The sequence below is a fragment of the Magallana gigas genome, chromosome 1 (assembly GCF_963853765.1).
Source record: "Magallana gigas chromosome 1, xbMagGiga1.1, whole genome shotgun sequence".
Classification (NCBI taxonomy): domain Eukaryota; kingdom Metazoa; phylum Mollusca; class Bivalvia; order Ostreida; family Ostreidae; genus Magallana; species Magallana gigas.
Window position 1 is genome coordinate 8,360,717 of NC_088853.1, and position 18,284 is coordinate 8,379,000.

At 31.8% G+C, this 18,284-nt stretch overlaps 1 protein-coding gene across 1 annotated transcript in view; it reads right to left on the minus strand.

Moving 5' to 3' along the window:
* Window positions 1-18,284, minus strand: part of LOC136275518 (uncharacterized) — a 195,388-nt gene that overhangs the window by 41,709 nt on the left and 135,395 nt on the right. The window lies entirely within an intron of this gene.

An 18,284-nucleotide genomic window follows, 5' to 3' on the forward strand; every position in this document is an offset into this window, starting at 1 on the left:
ACAGCACGTTTTGGTGCATGTTAAGACTATCAATGAAGCTACATTTCTAAGATATACAAATGTACATGTATATAATAATCCTGAGGGATTAAAGATGGATTAAAGATGAATTAAAATTCTCTTCTTTGATTAATTCAAAAATGTTTTTATTCGAAATAGAAATAAATGTGTTAATGACTTATTTTTACGTATCTAAATTTAATTAAAATTAGTTAATTAATTTGTTTACGTTACGTGCAATGAAAAATTTCATACAGTCTTTTTATTTTAAAATGGTTTTCTTTCGTAAATCTTATTGAGACTAGTTTTCTCTCCTAAAGTTTACCTACACATCTTATGTAACTCATAGAATGCCATTTTAAACCAAAGACTTTTTGACACGCTGTTATGTGGTAAATAAATATAAACATTAGAAAGGTTGAAAATTAAAACGTGTACGGATACGCGTATGTTTGTTATAACTATATGTACATGTACATATTTATCAGTTGAGATGTCATAGCTTGTAGGATATAAACATGTAAATTTCGACGCAGTTTTGTGATATTATCCAGAGATTGGTTTGTCCAGTGGGAGACAGCATTGTGGGATTGTTCTGTCTTTCACTGTGTATTACTACGCCGCTGTAAAATGTAAATAGTCATCGCATCCTGTAAGAAAATTATAACTAATGGACTAAGCAAACCTATTAGTCATTATTTTGCTTAATTGACCTCATTTAATCATATTTCCATTGACATTACTGCCGTGTGCTCTCTTATTCACTTGTACTTTTGTAGCGCTGTATGATCTGATAAAGAATGTGTGGGTCGACAATGGATCATTTAAACATTAAAAATTGCGTAACGTCGTTTCAAAATCAAATAGGGCGACCGACAAAGGGTTGCGTCCAGTCATTTTTCTAATCATACCCACATCTCAACATAAACACAAAGGACACACTAAATAGCATTTCCACGAATTATAAAATCGTTCAAGTCTCAAGGCGATCTTGTTATATAAAAACAGTCTTTGTTAAACTAAAATACCGTGCTCTTTGTTTAAAATCCCACGAAAAGGAATCAAAAAATACCAATTATCAGTTTAAATGTCAGGTTTTCCAAACGTTAAGGATTTCATGGCTCGTCATCAAAAAAAGACAATGTCGTGAATACATTTTGCTATTCAAAACAGAAGAAGGCTACACAATTGTAATAAATAGCCCTTATAATAGAAAAATCAAAACAAAAGTCCGGTAGATATAAATTGGCCTCTTTTTACGTTGCATGTTCTCAATATCCAGATTGTCGAGCTCTGTATATACAAAATGTATGCCCAAGTGACATGCATAATACTAGCTTCGGAAGCAAATTGAAATTGGGGGGCTAGACTGATCGTCAGAAATATTGAGAAGAACAAATCTTATTCCCAAAATCATGAAAATCCTAATCCAGGAAAGGCAAATGGGGGGGGGGGCTGGATGAACCCTCTCTTCTGCTATGTGCCTAATGGTTAAGTCTAACTTTGCAAAAAAGGGGGGGGGGGTGCTAAGTCCCCCATAGACCCCCCCCCCGGTTCCGACGCCAATGCATAAGGTTACCCTATTGCATATATGAATTAACCGTACAAATGTTAGATAAGTTGATATTTCAGATTTGGTTAGTAGAACCTATTATATTCAGCACAACCAACTCAATATGCATGTCAGATAATGGACATAGATTGTAAATATTTCAAAAAGGTGTAGGAAAAATTAAACACATACTTCTGACCTAGCATCCTTTGACTTCCTATGCTATCATCGTTGACCACTAAATCAATTCTTTCACAATACAAGTTTAAAGGGTTCAACACTCTTTTATTGTTTGTTCTTAATCAGTAAGTATAAATTATATGCATATTAGATTATTATTATAGAATAGAAATAAATCACATTGGATAAATCACTCTTATTCAGTTAACCGAATGTTTACTGAAATTTATGTGGCATTCAGGCACCTTTCAGTTACCTTGCAGTCACCTTTTAGTTGACAGAATGGCAGAGATTTATACTGTACATATTGTCTTTTTTATTGTTATAGAGGACACACAGTACATTTTCTGCCTTTTACCTTACATTTTTTTAAAACTAAAAATAACTTTAAAAAACTATATTTAACAAAGGTCTCTAAGAATAATGGCTTTCATTTTTTTTTAGCGAAATAGCCATAACGTTTCATGTCAGCAAAGACTTCATACAATGTCCTCTCCATATGCAAACATTTAATCGTGTTTATTTTATTTTCAGATAAGCTTTACAATATATCTAAAACGATATATCGCCTGGTAGAGTTGATGTATAAAACGTATTTATAATTGCATGAGCAGGATGTATATGCTTTTACGATCTGGTTTCGTATAATGTAGGTTAAATAAGATATAATTCGTTAGCATTGCTTCTCATTGTTTCATAATTGCACGGACGACCTTCTTATTGATCAATACGATATTGATTCTAGTCGATTTATCATAATCTAATCAAAGTCCTTGTACAAGCACAAAGGATAAACCAGAACAACATTTCCACGAATTCTATAATCGTCCATGTCTCAAAGTGACCTTGAGATTTAAAATCCGTCTTTGTTAAACCTACAAAAAAAATATTGATACACCATCATTCTGAGTTTAACTCTGCTGTAGGGTGTCAAAATTCATTGAAATAACCAGGTCATTATATTGTTCAGGATTCCCTGTCGTTACATGAAAAAGGCTTACATTGACGATGCCGTCAATACATATTGTCATCAGAAACACAAGTTTACTTCAAGAACGCTGTAAGGCGTCAAAATATATCAATTTTCATTTAAATAACCAGCTTGTTTAACTGCTCAGGATTCCCTGTCTTGACATTAAAAAAGTCTTATGTTTCGGATGTCCTCATTACAACTTGTCTTCTGAAACACATGTGAACTTCAAGATTATTAAAGTATAAAAAGGTTCAGGATTCCCTGTCTTGTTGGTGAAATTTGCATAAATGGATAAATGAAAATTCTTGTTATTCTTATATTGGATATAACGTTAACGTGTTCGGGGATAGTCTTTAAAAATAATAAAAAATACAACATAAACCCAGTAACAATAGTTTTCCGTATTTCAAAAGATTGTTTTTGTCAGTACCCGGTCAGTTAAAACTTGTATATAGTTTTGCGATCATAATTATTATTTTAATAGGTAAATTGCTAAAAAGTTCAAAATATGTTGTAAGGTGTACAAATGTATTCTACTCATCAAAATTTTAAAACAAATTAAAACCTTTAGAATCCATCACTCAGTTTTTAGTTTGAGATACGCCTTGAAATACAAAAACATGTATCAGTTGATATGCCATGGTTTAACAATCAACATAAGTACAGCTTAAACATTTATGTATAATTTTTAATTTATACAAATAAATAGAAACTGTTAATGTGAATCAAACGCAACAATTAATAAATCTGTTAAAGGGGAGAGTAAAGAAATAATATAGTTGTTCCTTTGTGCGATACTACAAGTGTTATTAAAGATCCACAGACGAAGAGAATTTGAATTTGATACATTTTATAGATAAAGTAGATCTTAGCAATTAAAAAGCATGCATGATTCCATTAAAACAGCACAGTATAGTTGTCACAGCAATTATACAAAATACAGTTCATAAGGTTTGGATTATTTAATTTAGAAAAATCATCTCATCCTCTAACAATGCATCTTAATTTTTCAAAATTGTATGAAAAAAACCCACATTTTTTCTCACACAGCACGTTTTGGTGCATGTTAAGACTATCAATGAAGCTACATTTCTAAGATATACAAATGTACATGTATATAATAATCCTGAGGGATTAAAGATGGATTAAAGATGAATTAAAATTCTCTTCTTTGATTAATTCAAAAATGTTTTTATTCGAAATAGAAATAAATGTGTTAATGACTTATTTTTACGTATCTAAATTTATTTAAAATTAGTTAAATAATTTGTTTACGTTTAGTGCAATGAAAAATTTCATACAGTCTTTTTATTTTAAAATTGTTTTCTTTCGTAAATCTTATTGAGACTAGTTTTCTCTCCTAAAGTTTACCTACACATCTTATGTAACTCATAGAATGCCATTTTAAACCAAAGACTTTTTGACACGCTGTTATGTGGTAAATAAATATAAACATTAGAAAGGTTGAAAATTAAAACGTGTACGGATACGCGTATGTTTGTTATAACTATATGTACATGTACATATTTATCAGTTGAGATGTCATAGCTTGTAGGATATAAACATGTAAATTTCGACGCAGTTTTGTGATATTATCCAGAGATTGGTTTGTCCAGTGGGAGACAGCATTGTGGGATTGTTCTGTCTTTCACTGTGTATTACTACGCCGCTGTAAAATGTAAATAGTCATCGCATCCTGTAAGAAAATTATAACTAATGGACTAAGCAAACCTATTAGTCATTATTTTGCTTAATTGACCTCATTTAATCATATTTCCATTGACATTACTGCCGTGTGCTCTCTTATTCACTTGTACTTTTGTAGCGCTGTATGATCTGATAAAGAATGTGTGGGTCGACAATGGATCATTTAAACATTAAAAATTGCGTAACGTCGTTTCAAAATCAAATAGGGCGACCGACAAAGGGTTGCGTCCAGTCATTTTTCTAATCATACCCACATCTCAACATAAACACAAAGGACACACTAAATAGCATTTCCACGAATTATAAAATCGTTCAAGTCTCAAGGCGATCTTGTTATATAAAAACAGTCTTTGTTAAACTAAAATACCGTGCTCTTTGTTTAAAATCCCACGAAAAGGAATCAAAAAATACCAATTATCAGTTTAAATGTCAGGTTTTCCAAACGTTAAGGATTTCATGGCTCGTCATCAAAAAAAGACAATGTCGTGAATACATTTTGCTATTCAAAACAGAAGAAGGCTACACAATTGTAATAAATAGCCCTTATAATAGAAAAATCAAAACAAAAGTCCGGTAGATATAAATTGGCCTCTTTTTACGTTGCATGTTCTCAATATCCAGATTGTCGAGCTCTGTATATACAAAATGTATGCCCAAGTGACATGCATAATACTAGCTTCGGAAGCAAATTGAAATTGGGGGGCTAGACTGATCGTCAGAAATATTGAGAAGAACAAATCTTATTCCCAAAATCATGAAAATCCTAATCCAGGAAAGGCAAATGGGGGGGGGGGGCTGGATGAACCCTCTCTTCTGCTATGTGCCTAATGGTTAAGTCTAACTTTGCAAAAAAGGGGGGGGGGTGCTAAGTCCCCCATAGACCCCCCCCCCCCCCCGGTTCCGACGCCAATGCATAAGGTTACCCTATTGCATATATGAATTAACCGTACAAATGTTAGATAAGTTGATATTTCAGATTTGGTTAGTAGAACCTATTATATTCAGCACAACCAACTCAATATGCATGTCAGATAATGGACATAGATTGTAAATATTTCAAAAAGGTGTAGGAAAAATTAAACACATACTTCTGACCTAGCATCCTTTGACTTCCTATGCTATCATCGTTGACCACTAAATCAATTCTTTCACAATACAAGTTTAAAGGGTTCAACACTCTTTTATTGTTTGTTCTTAATCAGTAAGTATAAATTATATGCATATTAGATTATTATTATAGAATAGAAATAAATCACATTGGATAAATCACTCTTATTCAGTTAACCGAATGTTTACTGAAATTTATGTGGCATTCAGGCACCTTTCAGTTACCTTGCAGTCACCTTTTAGTTGACAGAATGGCAGAGATTTATACTGTACATATTGTCTTTTTTATTGTTATAGAGGACACACAATACATTTTCTGCCTTTTACCTTACATTTTTTAAAACTTAAAATAACTTTAAAAAACTATATTTAACAAAGGTCTCTAAGAATAATGGCTTTCATTTTTTTAGCGAAATAGCCATAACGTTTCATGTCAGCAAAGACTTCATACAATGTCCTCTCCATATGCAAACATTTAATCGTGTTTATTTTATTTTCAGATAAGCTTTACAATATATCTAAAACGATATATCGCCTGGTAGAGTTGATGTATAAAACGTATTTATAATTGCATGAGCAGGATGTATATGCTTTTACGATCTGGTTTCGTATAATGTAGGTTAAATAAGATATAATTCGTTAGCATTGCTTCTCATTGTTTCATAATTGCACGGACGACCTTCTTATTGATCAATACGATATTGATTCTAGTCGATTTATCATAATCTAATCAACGTCCTTGTACAAGCACAAAGGATAAACCAGAACAACATTTCCACGAATTCTATAATCGTCCATGTCTCAAAGTGACCTTGAGATTTAAAATCCGTCTTTGTTAAACCTACAAAAAAAATATTGATACACCATCATTCTGAGTTTAACTCTGCTGTAGGGTGTCAAAATTCATTGAAATAACCAGGTCATTATATTGTTCAGGATTCCCTGTCGTTACATGAAAAAGGCTTACATTGACGATGCCGTCAATACATATTGTCATCAGAAACACAAGTTTACTTCAAGAACGCTGTAAGGCGTCAAAATATATCAATTTTCATTTAAATAACCAGCTTGTTTAACTGCTCAGGATTCCCTGTCTTGACATTAAAAAAGTCTTATGTTTCGGATGTCCTCAATACAACTTGTCTTCTGAAACACATGTGAACTTCAAGATTATTAAAGTATAAAAAGGTTCAGGATTCCCTGTCTTGTTGGTGAAATTTGCATAAATGGATAAATGAAAATTCTTGTTATTCTTATATTGGATATAACGTTAACGTGTTCGGGGATAGTCTTTAAAAACAATAAAAAATACAACATAAACCCAGTAACAATAGTTTTCCGTATTTCAAAAGATTGTTTTTGTCAGTACCCGGTCAGTTAAAACTTGTATATAGTTTTGCGATCATAATTATTATTTTAATAGGTAAATTGCTAAAAAGTTCAAAATATTTTGTAAGGTGTACAAATTTATTATACTCATCAAAATTTTAAAAGAAATTTAAACCTTTAGAATCCATCACTCAGATTAACTTGTTACTTTTATCGTTTGAGATACGCCTTGAAGTACAAAAGCATGTATCAGTTGATATGCCTTGGTTTAAAAATCAACATAAGTACAGCTTAAACAATTAAGTATCATTTTTACTTTATAAAAATAAATAGAAACTGTTAATGAGAATCAAACGCAACAATTAATAAATCTGTTAAAGAGGAGAGTAAAGAATGAATAAGGTTGTTCCTTTTTGCGATACTACAAGTGTTATCAAAGATCCACAGACGACGAAAATTTGAATTTGATACATTGTATAGATAAAGTAGATCTTAGCAATTAAAACGAATGCATGATTCCATTAAAACAGCAGAGTATAGTTGTCACAGCAATTATACAAAATACAGTTCATAAGGTTTGGATTATTTAATTTAGAAAAATCATCTCATCCTCTAACAGTGCATCTTAATTTTTCAAAATTGTATGAAAAAAACCCACATTTTTTCTCACACAGCACGTTTTGGTGCATGTTAAGACTATCAATGAAGCTACATTTCTAAGATATACAAATGTACATGTATATAATAATCCTGAGGGATTAAAGATGGATTAAAGATGAATTAAAATTCTCTTCTTTGATTAATTCAAAAATGTTTTTATTCGAAATAGAAATAAATGTGTTAATGACTTATTTTTACGTATCTAAATTTAATTAAAATTAGTTAATTAATTTGTTTACGTTACGTGCAATGAAAAATTTCATACAGTCTTTTTATTTTAAAATGGTTTTCTTTCGTAAATCTTATTGAGACTAGTTTTCTCTCCTAAAGTTTACCTACACATCTTATATAACTCATAGAATGCCATTTTAAACCAAAGACTTTTTGACACGCTGTTATGTGGTAAATAAATATAAACATTAGAAAGGTTGAAAATTAAAACGTGTACGGGTAGGCGTACGTTTGTTATAACTATATGTACATGTACATATTTATCAGTTGAGATATCATAGCTTGTAGGATATAAACATGTAAATTTCGACGCAGTTTTGTGATATTATCCAGAGATTGGTTTGTCCAGTGGGAGACAGCATTGTGGGAATGTTCTGTCTTTCACTGTGTATTACTACGCCGCTGTAAAATGTAAATAGTCATCGCATCCTGTAAGAAAATTATAACTAATGGACTAAGCAAACCTATTAGTCATTATTTTGCTTAATTGACCTCATTTAATCATATTTCCATTGACATTACTGCCGTGTGCTCTCTTATTCACTTGTACTTTTGTAGCGCTGTATGATCTGATAAAGAATGTGTGGGTCGACAATGGATCATTTAAACATTAAAAATTGCGTAACGTCGTTTCAAAATCGAATAGGGCGACCGACAAAGGGTTGCGTCCAGTCATTTTTCTAATCATACCCACATCTCAACATAAACACAAAGGACACACTAAATAGCATTTCCACGAATTATAAAATCGTTCAAGTCTCAAGGCGATCTTGTTATATAAAAACAGTCTTTGTTAAACTAAAATACCGTGCTCTTTGTTTAAAATCCCACGAAAAGGAATCAAAAAATACCAATTATCAGTTTAAATGTCAGGTTTTCCAAACGTTAAGGATTTCATGGCTCGTCATCAAAAAAAGACAATGTCGTGAATACATTTTGCTATTCAAAACAGAAAAAGGCTACACAATTGTAATAAATAGCCCTTATAATAGAAAAATCAAAACAAAAGTCCGGTAGATAAAAATTGGCCTCTTTTTACGTTGCATGTTCTCAATATCCAGATTGTCGAGCTCTGTATATACAAAATGTATGCCCAAGTGACATGCATAATACTAGCTTCGGAAGCAAATTGAAATTGGGGGGCTAGACTGATCGTCAGAAATATTGAGAAGAACAAATCTAATTCCCAAAATCATGAAAATCCTAATCCAGGAAAGGCAAATGGAGGGGGGGCGGGGCTGGATGAACCCTCTCTTCTGCTATGTGCCTAATGGTTAAGTCTAACTTTGCAAAAAAAGGGGGGGGTGCTAAGTCCCCCATAGACCCCCCCCCCCCGGTTCCGACGCCAATGCATAAGGTTACCCTATTGCATATATGAATTAACCGTACAAATGTTAGATAAGTTGATATTTAAGATTTGGTTAGTAGAACCTATTATATTCAGCACAACCAACTCAATATGCATGTCAGATAATGGACATAGATTGTAAATATTTCAAAAAGGTGTAGGAAAAATTAAACACATACTTCTGACCTAGCATCCTTTGACTTCCTATGCTATCATCGTTGACCACTAAATCAATTCTTTCACAATACAAGTTTAAAGGGTTCAACACTCTTTTATTGTTTGTTCTTAATCAGTAAGTATAAATTATATGCATATTAGATTATTATTATAGAATAGAAATAAATCACATTGGATAAATCACTCTTATTCAGTTAACCGAATGTTTACTGAAATTTATGTGGCATTCAGGCACCTTTCAGTTACCTTGCAGTCACCTTTTAGTTGACAGAATGGCAGAGATTTATACTGTACATATTGTCTTTTTTATTGTTATAGAGGACACACAATACATTTTCTGCCTTTTACCTTACATTTTTTAAAACTTAAAATAACTTTAAAAAACTATATTTAACAAAGGTCTCTAAGAATAATGGCTTTCATTTTTTTAGCGAAATAGCCATAACGTTTCATGTCAGCAAAGACTTCATACAATGTCCTCTCCATATGCAAACATTTAATCGTGTTTATTTTATTTTCAGATAAGCTTTACAATATATCTAAAACGATATATCGCCTGGTAGAGTTGATGTATAAAACGTATTTATAATTGCATGAGCAGGATGTATATGCTTTTACGATCTGGTTTCGTATAATGTAGGTTAAATAAGATATAATTCGTTAGCATTGCTTCTCATTGTTTCATAATTGCACGGACGACCTTCTTATTGATCAATACGATATTGATTCTAGTCGATTTATCATAATCTAATCAACGTCCTTGTACAAGCACAAAGGATAAACCAGAACAACATTTCCACGAATTCTATAATCGTCCATGTCTCAACGTGACCTTGAGATTTAAAATCCGTCTTTGTTAAACCTACAAAAAAAATATTGATACACCATCATTCTGAGTTTAACTCTGCTGTAGGGTGTCAAAATTCATTGAAATAACCAGGTCATTATATTGTTCAGGATTCCCTGTCGTTACATGAAAAAGGCTTACATTGACGATGCCGTCAATACATATTGTCATCAGAAACACAAGTTTACTTCAAGAACGCTGTAAGGCGTCAAAATATATCAATTTTCATTTAAATAACCAGCTTGTTTAACTGCTCAGGATTCCCTGTCTTGACATTAAAAAAGTCTTATGTTTCGGATGTCCTCAATACAACTTGTCTTCTGAAACACATGTGAACTTCAAGATTATTAAAGTATAAAAAGGTTCAGGATTCCCTGTCTTGTTGGTGAAATTTGCATAAATGGATAAATGAAAATTCTTGTTATTCTTATATTGGATATAACGTTAACGTGTTCGGGGATAGTCTTTAAAAACAATAAAAAATACAACATAAACCCAGTAACAATAGTTTTCCGTATTTCAAAAGATTGTTTTTGTCAGTACCCGGTCAGTTAAAACTTGTATATAGTTTTGCGATCATAATTATTATTTTAATAGGTAAATTGCTAAAAAGTTCAAAATATGTTGTAAGGTGTACAAATGTATTCTACTCATCAAAATTTTAAAACAAATTAAAACCTTTAGAATCCATCACTCAGTTTTTAGTTTGAGATACGCCTTGAAGTACAAAAACATGTATCAGTTGATATGCTTTGGTTTAACAATCAACATAAGTACAGCTTAAACATTTATGTATAATTTTTAATTTATACAAATAAATAGAAACTGTTAATGTGAATCAAACGCAACAATTAATAAATCTGTTAAAGGGGAGAGTAAAGAAATAATATAGTTGTTCCTTTGTGCGATACTACAAGTGTTATTAAAGATCCACAGACGACGGAAAATTTGAATTTGATACATTGTATAGATAAAGTAGATCTTAGCAATTAAAAAGCATGCATGATTCCATTAAAACAGCACAGTATAGTTGTCACAGCAATTATACAAAATACAGTTCATAAGGTTTGGATTATTTAATTTAGAAAAATCATCTCATCCTCTAACAATGCATCTTAATTTTTCAAAATTGTATGAAAAAAACCCACATTTTTTCTCACACAGCACGTTTTGGTGCATGTTAAGACTATCAATGAAGCTACATTTCTAAGATATACAAATGTACATGTATATAATAATCCTGAGGGATTAAAGATGGATTAAAGATGAATTAAAATTCTCTTCTTTGATTAATTCAAAAATGTTTTTATTCGAAATAGAAATAAATGTGTTAATGACTTATTTTTACGTATCTAAATTTATTTAAAATTAGTTAAATAATTTGTTTACGTTACGTGCAATGAAAAATGTCATACAGTCTTTTTATTTTAAAATGGTTTTCTTTCGTAAATCTTATTGAGACTAGTTTTCTCTCCTAAAGTTTACCTACACATCTTATGTAACTCATAGAATGCCATTTTAAACCAAAGACTTTTTGACACGCTGTTATGTGGTAAATAAATATAAACATTAGAAAGGTTGAAAATTAAAACGTGTACGGATACGCGTATGTTTGTTATAACTATATGTACATGTACATATTTATCAGTTGAGATGTCATAGCTTGTAGGATATAAACATGTAAATTTCGACGCAGTTTTGTGATATTATCCAGAGATTGGTTTGTCCAGTGGGAGACAGCATTGTGGGATTGTTCTGTCTTTCACTGTGTATTACTACGCCGCTGTAAAATGTAAATAGTCATCGCATCCTGTAAGAAAATTATAACTAATGGACTAAGCAAACCTATTAGTCATTATTTTGCTTAATTGACCTCATTTAATCATATTTCCATTGACATTACTGCCGTGTGCTCTCTTATTCACTTGTACTTTTGTAGCGCTGTATGATCTGATAAAGAATGTGTGGGTCGACAATGGATCATTTAAACATTAAAAATTGCGTAACGTCGTTTCAAAATCGAATAGGGCGACCGACAAAGGGTTGCGTCCAGTCATTTTTCTAATCATACCCACATCTCAACATAAACACAAAGGACACACTAAATAGCATTTCCACGAATTATAAAATCGTTCAAGTCTCAAGGCGATCTTGTTATATAAAAACAGTCTTTGTTAAACTAAAATACCGTGCTCTTTGTTTAAAATCCCACGAAAAGGAATCAAAAAATACCAATTATCAGTTTAAATGTCAGGTTTTCCAAACGTTAAGGATTTCATGGCTCGTCATCAAAAAAAGACAATGTCGTGAATACATTTTGCTATTCAAAACAGAAGAAGGCTACACAATTGTAATAAATAGCCCTTATAATAGAAAAATCAAAACAAAAGTCCGGTAGATAAAAATTGGCCTCTTTTTACGTTGCATGTTCTCAATATCCAGATTGTCGAGCTCTGTATATACAAAATGTATGCCCAAGTGACATGCATAATACTAGCTTCGGAAGCAAATTGAAATTGGGGGGCTAGACTGATCGTCAGAAATATTGAGAAGAACAAATCTTATTCCCAAAATCATGAAAATCCTAATCCAGGAAAGGCAAATGGGGGGGGGGGGGGCTGGATGAACCCTCTCTTCTGCTATGTGCCTAATGGTTAAGTCTAACTTTGCAAAAAAGGGGGGGGGTGCTAAGTCCCCCATAGACCCCCCCCCCCCCCGGTTCCGACGCCAATGCATAAGGTTACCCTATTGCATATATGAATTAACCGTACAAATGTTAGATAAGTTGATATTTCAGATTTGGTTAGTAGAACCTATTATATTCAGCACAACCAACTCAATATGCATGTCAGATAATGGACATAGATTGTAAATATTTCAAAAAGGTGTAGGAAAAATTAAACACATACTTCTGACCTAGCATCCTTTGACTTCCTATGCTATCATCGTTGACCACTAAATCAATTCTTTCACAATACAAGTTTAAAGGGTTCAACACTCTTTTATTGTTTGTTCTTAATCAGTAAGTATAAATTATATGCATATTAGATTATTATTATAGAATAGAAATAAATCACATTGGATAAATCACTCTTATTCAGTTAACCGAATGTTTACTGAAATTTATGTGGCATTCAGGCACCTTTCAGTTACCTTGCAGTCACCTTTTAGTTGACAGAATGGCAGAGATTTATATTGTACATATTGTCTTTTTTATTGTTATAGAGGACACACAATACATTTTCTGCCTTTTACCTTACATTTTTTAAAACTTAAAATAACTTTAAAAAACTATATTTAACAAAGGTCTCTAAGAATAATGGCTTTCATTTTTTTTAGCGAAATAGCCATAACGTTTCATGTCAGCAAAGACTTCATACAATGTCCTCTCCATATGCAAACATTTAATCGTGTTTATTTTATTTTCAGATAAGCTTTACAATATATCTAAAACGATATATCGCCTGGTAGAGTTGATGTATAAAACGTATTTATAATTGCATGAGCAGGATGTATATGCTTTTACGATCTGGTTTCGTATAATGTAGGTTAAATAAGATATAATTCGTTAGCATTGCTTCTCATTGTTTCATAATTGCACGGACGACCTTCTTATTGATCAATACGATATTGATTCTAGTCGATTTATCATAATCTAATCAACGTCCTTGTACAAGCACAAAGGATAAACCAGAACAACATTTCCACGAATTCTATAATCGTCCATGTCTCAAAGTGACCTTGAGATTTAAAATCCGTCTTTGTTAAACCTACAAAAAAAATATTGATACACCATCATTCTGAGTTTAACTCTGCTGTAGGGTGTCAAAATTCATTGAAATAACCAGGTCATTATATTGTTCAGGATTCCCTGTCGTTACATGAAAAAGGCTTACATTGACGATGCCGTCAATACATATTGTCATCAGAAACACAAGTTTACTTCAAGAACGCTGTAAGGCGTCAAAATATATCAATTTTCATTTAAATAACCAGCTTGTTTAACTGCTCAGGATTCCCTGTCTTGACATTAAAAAAGTCTTATGTTTCGGATGTCCTCAATACAACTTGTCTTCTGAAACACATGTGAACTTCAAGATTATTAAAGTATAAAAAGGTTCAGGATTCCCTGTCTTGTTGGTGAAATTTGCATAAATGGATAAATGAAAATTCTTGTTATTCTTATATTGGATATAACGTTAACGTGTTCGGGGATAGTCTTTAAAAACAATAAAAAATACAACATAAACCCAGTAACAATAGTTTTCCGTATTTCAAAAGATTGTTTTTGTCAGTACCCGGTCAGTTAAAACTTGTATATAGTTTTGCGATCATAATTATTATTTTAATAGGTAAATTGCTAAAAAGTTCAAAATATGTTGTAAGGTGTACAAATGTATTCTACTCATCAAAATTTTAAAACAAATTAAAACCTTTAGAATCCATCACTCAGTTTTTAGTTTGAGATACGCCTTGAAGTACAAAAACATGTATCAGTTGATATGCTTTGGTTTAACAATCAACATAAGTACAGCTTAAACATTTATGTATAATTTTTAATTTATACAAATAAATAGAAACTGTTAATGTGAATCAAACGCAACAATTAATAAATCTGTTAAAGGGGAGAGTAAAGAAATAATATAGTTGTTCCTTTGTGCGATACTACAAGTGTTATTAAAGATCCACAGACGACGGAAAATTTGAATTTGATACATTGTATAGATAAAGTAGATCTTAGCAATTAAAAAGCATGCATGATTCCATTAAAACAGCACAGTATAGTTGTCACAGCAATTATACAAAATACAGTTCATAAGGTTTGGATTATTAAATTTAGAAAAATCATCTCATCCTCTAACAATGCATCTTAATTTTTCAAAATTGTATGAAAAAAACCCACATTTTTTCTCACACAGCACGTTTTGGTGCATGTTAAGACTATCAATGAAGCTACATTTCTAAGATATACAAATGTACATGTATATAATAATCCTGAGGGATTAAAGATGGATTAAAGATGAATTAAAATTCTCTTCTTTGATTAATTCAAAAATGTTTTTATTCGAAATAGAAATAAATGTGTTAATGACTTATTTTTACGTATCTAAATTTATTTAAAATTAGTTAAATAATTTGTTTACGTTTAGTGCAATGAAAAATTTCATACAGTCTTTTTATTTTAAAATGGTTTTCTTTCGTAAATCTTATTGAGACTAGTTTTCTCTCCTAAAGTTTACCTACACATCTTATGTAACTCATAGAATGCCATTTTAAACCAAAGACTTTTTGACACGCTGTTATGTGGTAAATAAATATAAACATTAGAAAGGTTGAAAATTAAAACGTGTACGGATACGCGTATGTTTGTTATAACTATATGTACATGTACATATTTATCAGTTGAGATGTCATAGCTTGTAGGATATAAACATGTAAATTTCGACGCAGTTTTGTGATATTATCCAGAGATTGGTTTGTCCAGTGGGAGACAGCATTGTGGGATTGTTCTGTCTTTCACTGTGTATTACTACGCCGCTGTAAAATGTAAATAGTCATCGCATCCTGTAAGAAAATTATAACTAATGGACTAAGCAAACCTATTAGTCATTATTTTGCTTAATTGACCTCATTTAATCATATTTCCATTGACATTACTGCCGTGTGCTCTCTTATTCACTTGTACTTTTGTAGCGCTGTATGATCTGATAAAGAATGTGTGGGTCGACAATGGATCATTTAAACATTAAAAATTGCGTAACGTCGTTTCAAAATCAAATAGGGCGACCGACAAAGGGTTGCGTCCAGTCATTTTTCTAATCATACCCACATCTCAACATAAACACAAAGGACACACTAAATAGCATTTCCACGAATTATAAAATCGTTCAAGTCTCAAGGCGATCTTGTTATATAAAAACAGTCTTTGTTAAACTAAAATACCGTGCTCTTTGTTTAAAATCCCACGAAAAGGAATCAAAAAATACCAATTATCAGTTTAAATGTCAGGTTTTCCAAACGTTAAGGATTTCATGGCTCGTCATCAAAAAAAGACAATGTCGTGAATACATTTTGCTATTCAAAACAGAAGAAGGCTACACAATTGTAATAAATAGCCCTTATAATAGAAAAATCAAAACAAAAGTCCGGTAGATAAAAATTGGCCTCTTTTTACGTTGCATGTTCTCAATATCCAGATTGTCGAGCTCTGTATATACAAAATGTATGCCCAAGTGACATGCATAATACTAGCTTCGGAAGCAAATTGAAATTGGGGGGCTAGACTGATCGTCAGAAATATTGAGAAGAACAAATCTTATTCCCAAAATCATGAAAATCCTAATCCAGGAAAGGCAAATGGGGGGGGGGGGGCTGGATGAACCCTCTCTTCTGCTATGTGCCTAATGGTTAAGTCTAACTTTGCAAAAAAGGGGGGGGGGGGGGTGCTAAGTCCCCCATAGACCCCCCCCCCCGGTTCCGACGCCAATGCATAAGGTTACCCTATTGCATATATGAATTAACCGTACAAATGTTAGATAAGTTGATATTTCAGATTTGGTTAGTAGAACCTATTATATTCAGCACAACCAACTCAATATGCATGTCAGATAATGGACATAGATTGTAAATATTTCAAAAAGGTGTAGGAAAAATTAAACACATACTTCTGACCTAGCATCCTTTGACTTCCTATGCTATCATCGTTGACCACTAAATCAATTCTTTCACAATACAAGTTTAAAGGGTTCAACACTCTTTTATTGTTTGTTCTTAATCAGTAAGTATAAATTATATGCATATTAGATTATTATTATAGAATAGAAATAAATCACATTGGATAAATCACTCTTATTCAGTTAACCGAATGTTTACTGAAATTTATGTGGCATTCAGGCACCTTTCAGTTACCTTGCAGTCACCTTTTAGTTGACAGAATGGCAGAGATTTATACTGTACATATTGTCTTTTTTATTGTTATAGAGGACACACAATACATTTTCTGCCTTTTACCTTACATTTTTTAAAACTTAAAATAACTTTAAAAAACTATATTTAACAAAGGTCTCTAAGAATAATGGCTTTCATTTTTTTTAGCGAAATAGCCATAACGTTTCATGTCAGCAAAGACTTCATACAATGTCCTCTCCATATGCAAACATTTAATCGTGTTTATTTTATTTTCAGATAAGCTTTACAATATATCTAAAACGATATATCGCCTGGTAGAGTTGATGTATAAAACGTATTTATAATTGCATGAGCAGGATGTATATGCTTTTACGATCTGGTTTCGTATAATGTAGGTTAAATAAGATATAATTCGTTAGCATTGCTTCTCATTGTTTCATAATTGCACGGACGACCTTCTTATTGATCAATACGATATTGATTCTAGTCGATTTATCATAATCTAATCAACGTCCTTGTACAAGCACAAAGGATAAACCAGAACAACATTTCCACGAATTCTATAATCGTCCATGTCTCAAAGTGACCTTGAGATTTAAAATCCGTCTTTGTTAAACCTACAAAAAAAATATTGATACACCATCATTCTGAGTTTAACTCTGCTGTAGGGTGTCAAAATTCATTGAAATAACCAGGTCATTATATTGTTCAGGATTCCCTGTCGTTACATGAAAAAGGCTTACATTGACGATGCCGTCAATACATATTGTCATCAGAAACACAAGTTTACTTCAAGAACGCTGTAAGGCGTCAAAATATATCAATTTTCATTTAAATAACCAGCTTGTTTAACTGCTCAGGATTCCCTGTCTTGACATTAAAAAAGTCTTATGTTTCGGATGTCCTCAATACAACTTGTCTTCTGAAACACATGTGAACTTCAAGATTATTAAAGTATAAAAAGGTTCAGGATTCCCTGTCTTGTTGGTGAAATTTGCATAAATGGATAAATGAAAATTCTTGTTATTCTTATATTGGATATAACGTTAACGTGTTCGGGGATAGTCTTTAAAAACAATAAAAAATACAACATAAACCCAGTAACAATAGTTTTCCGTATTTCAAAAGATTGTTTTTGTCAGTACCCGGTCAGTTAAAACTTGTATATAGTTTTGCGATCATAATTATTATTTTAATAGGTAAATTGCTAAAAAGTTCAAAATATGTTGTAAGGTGTACAAATGTATTCTACTCATCAAAATTT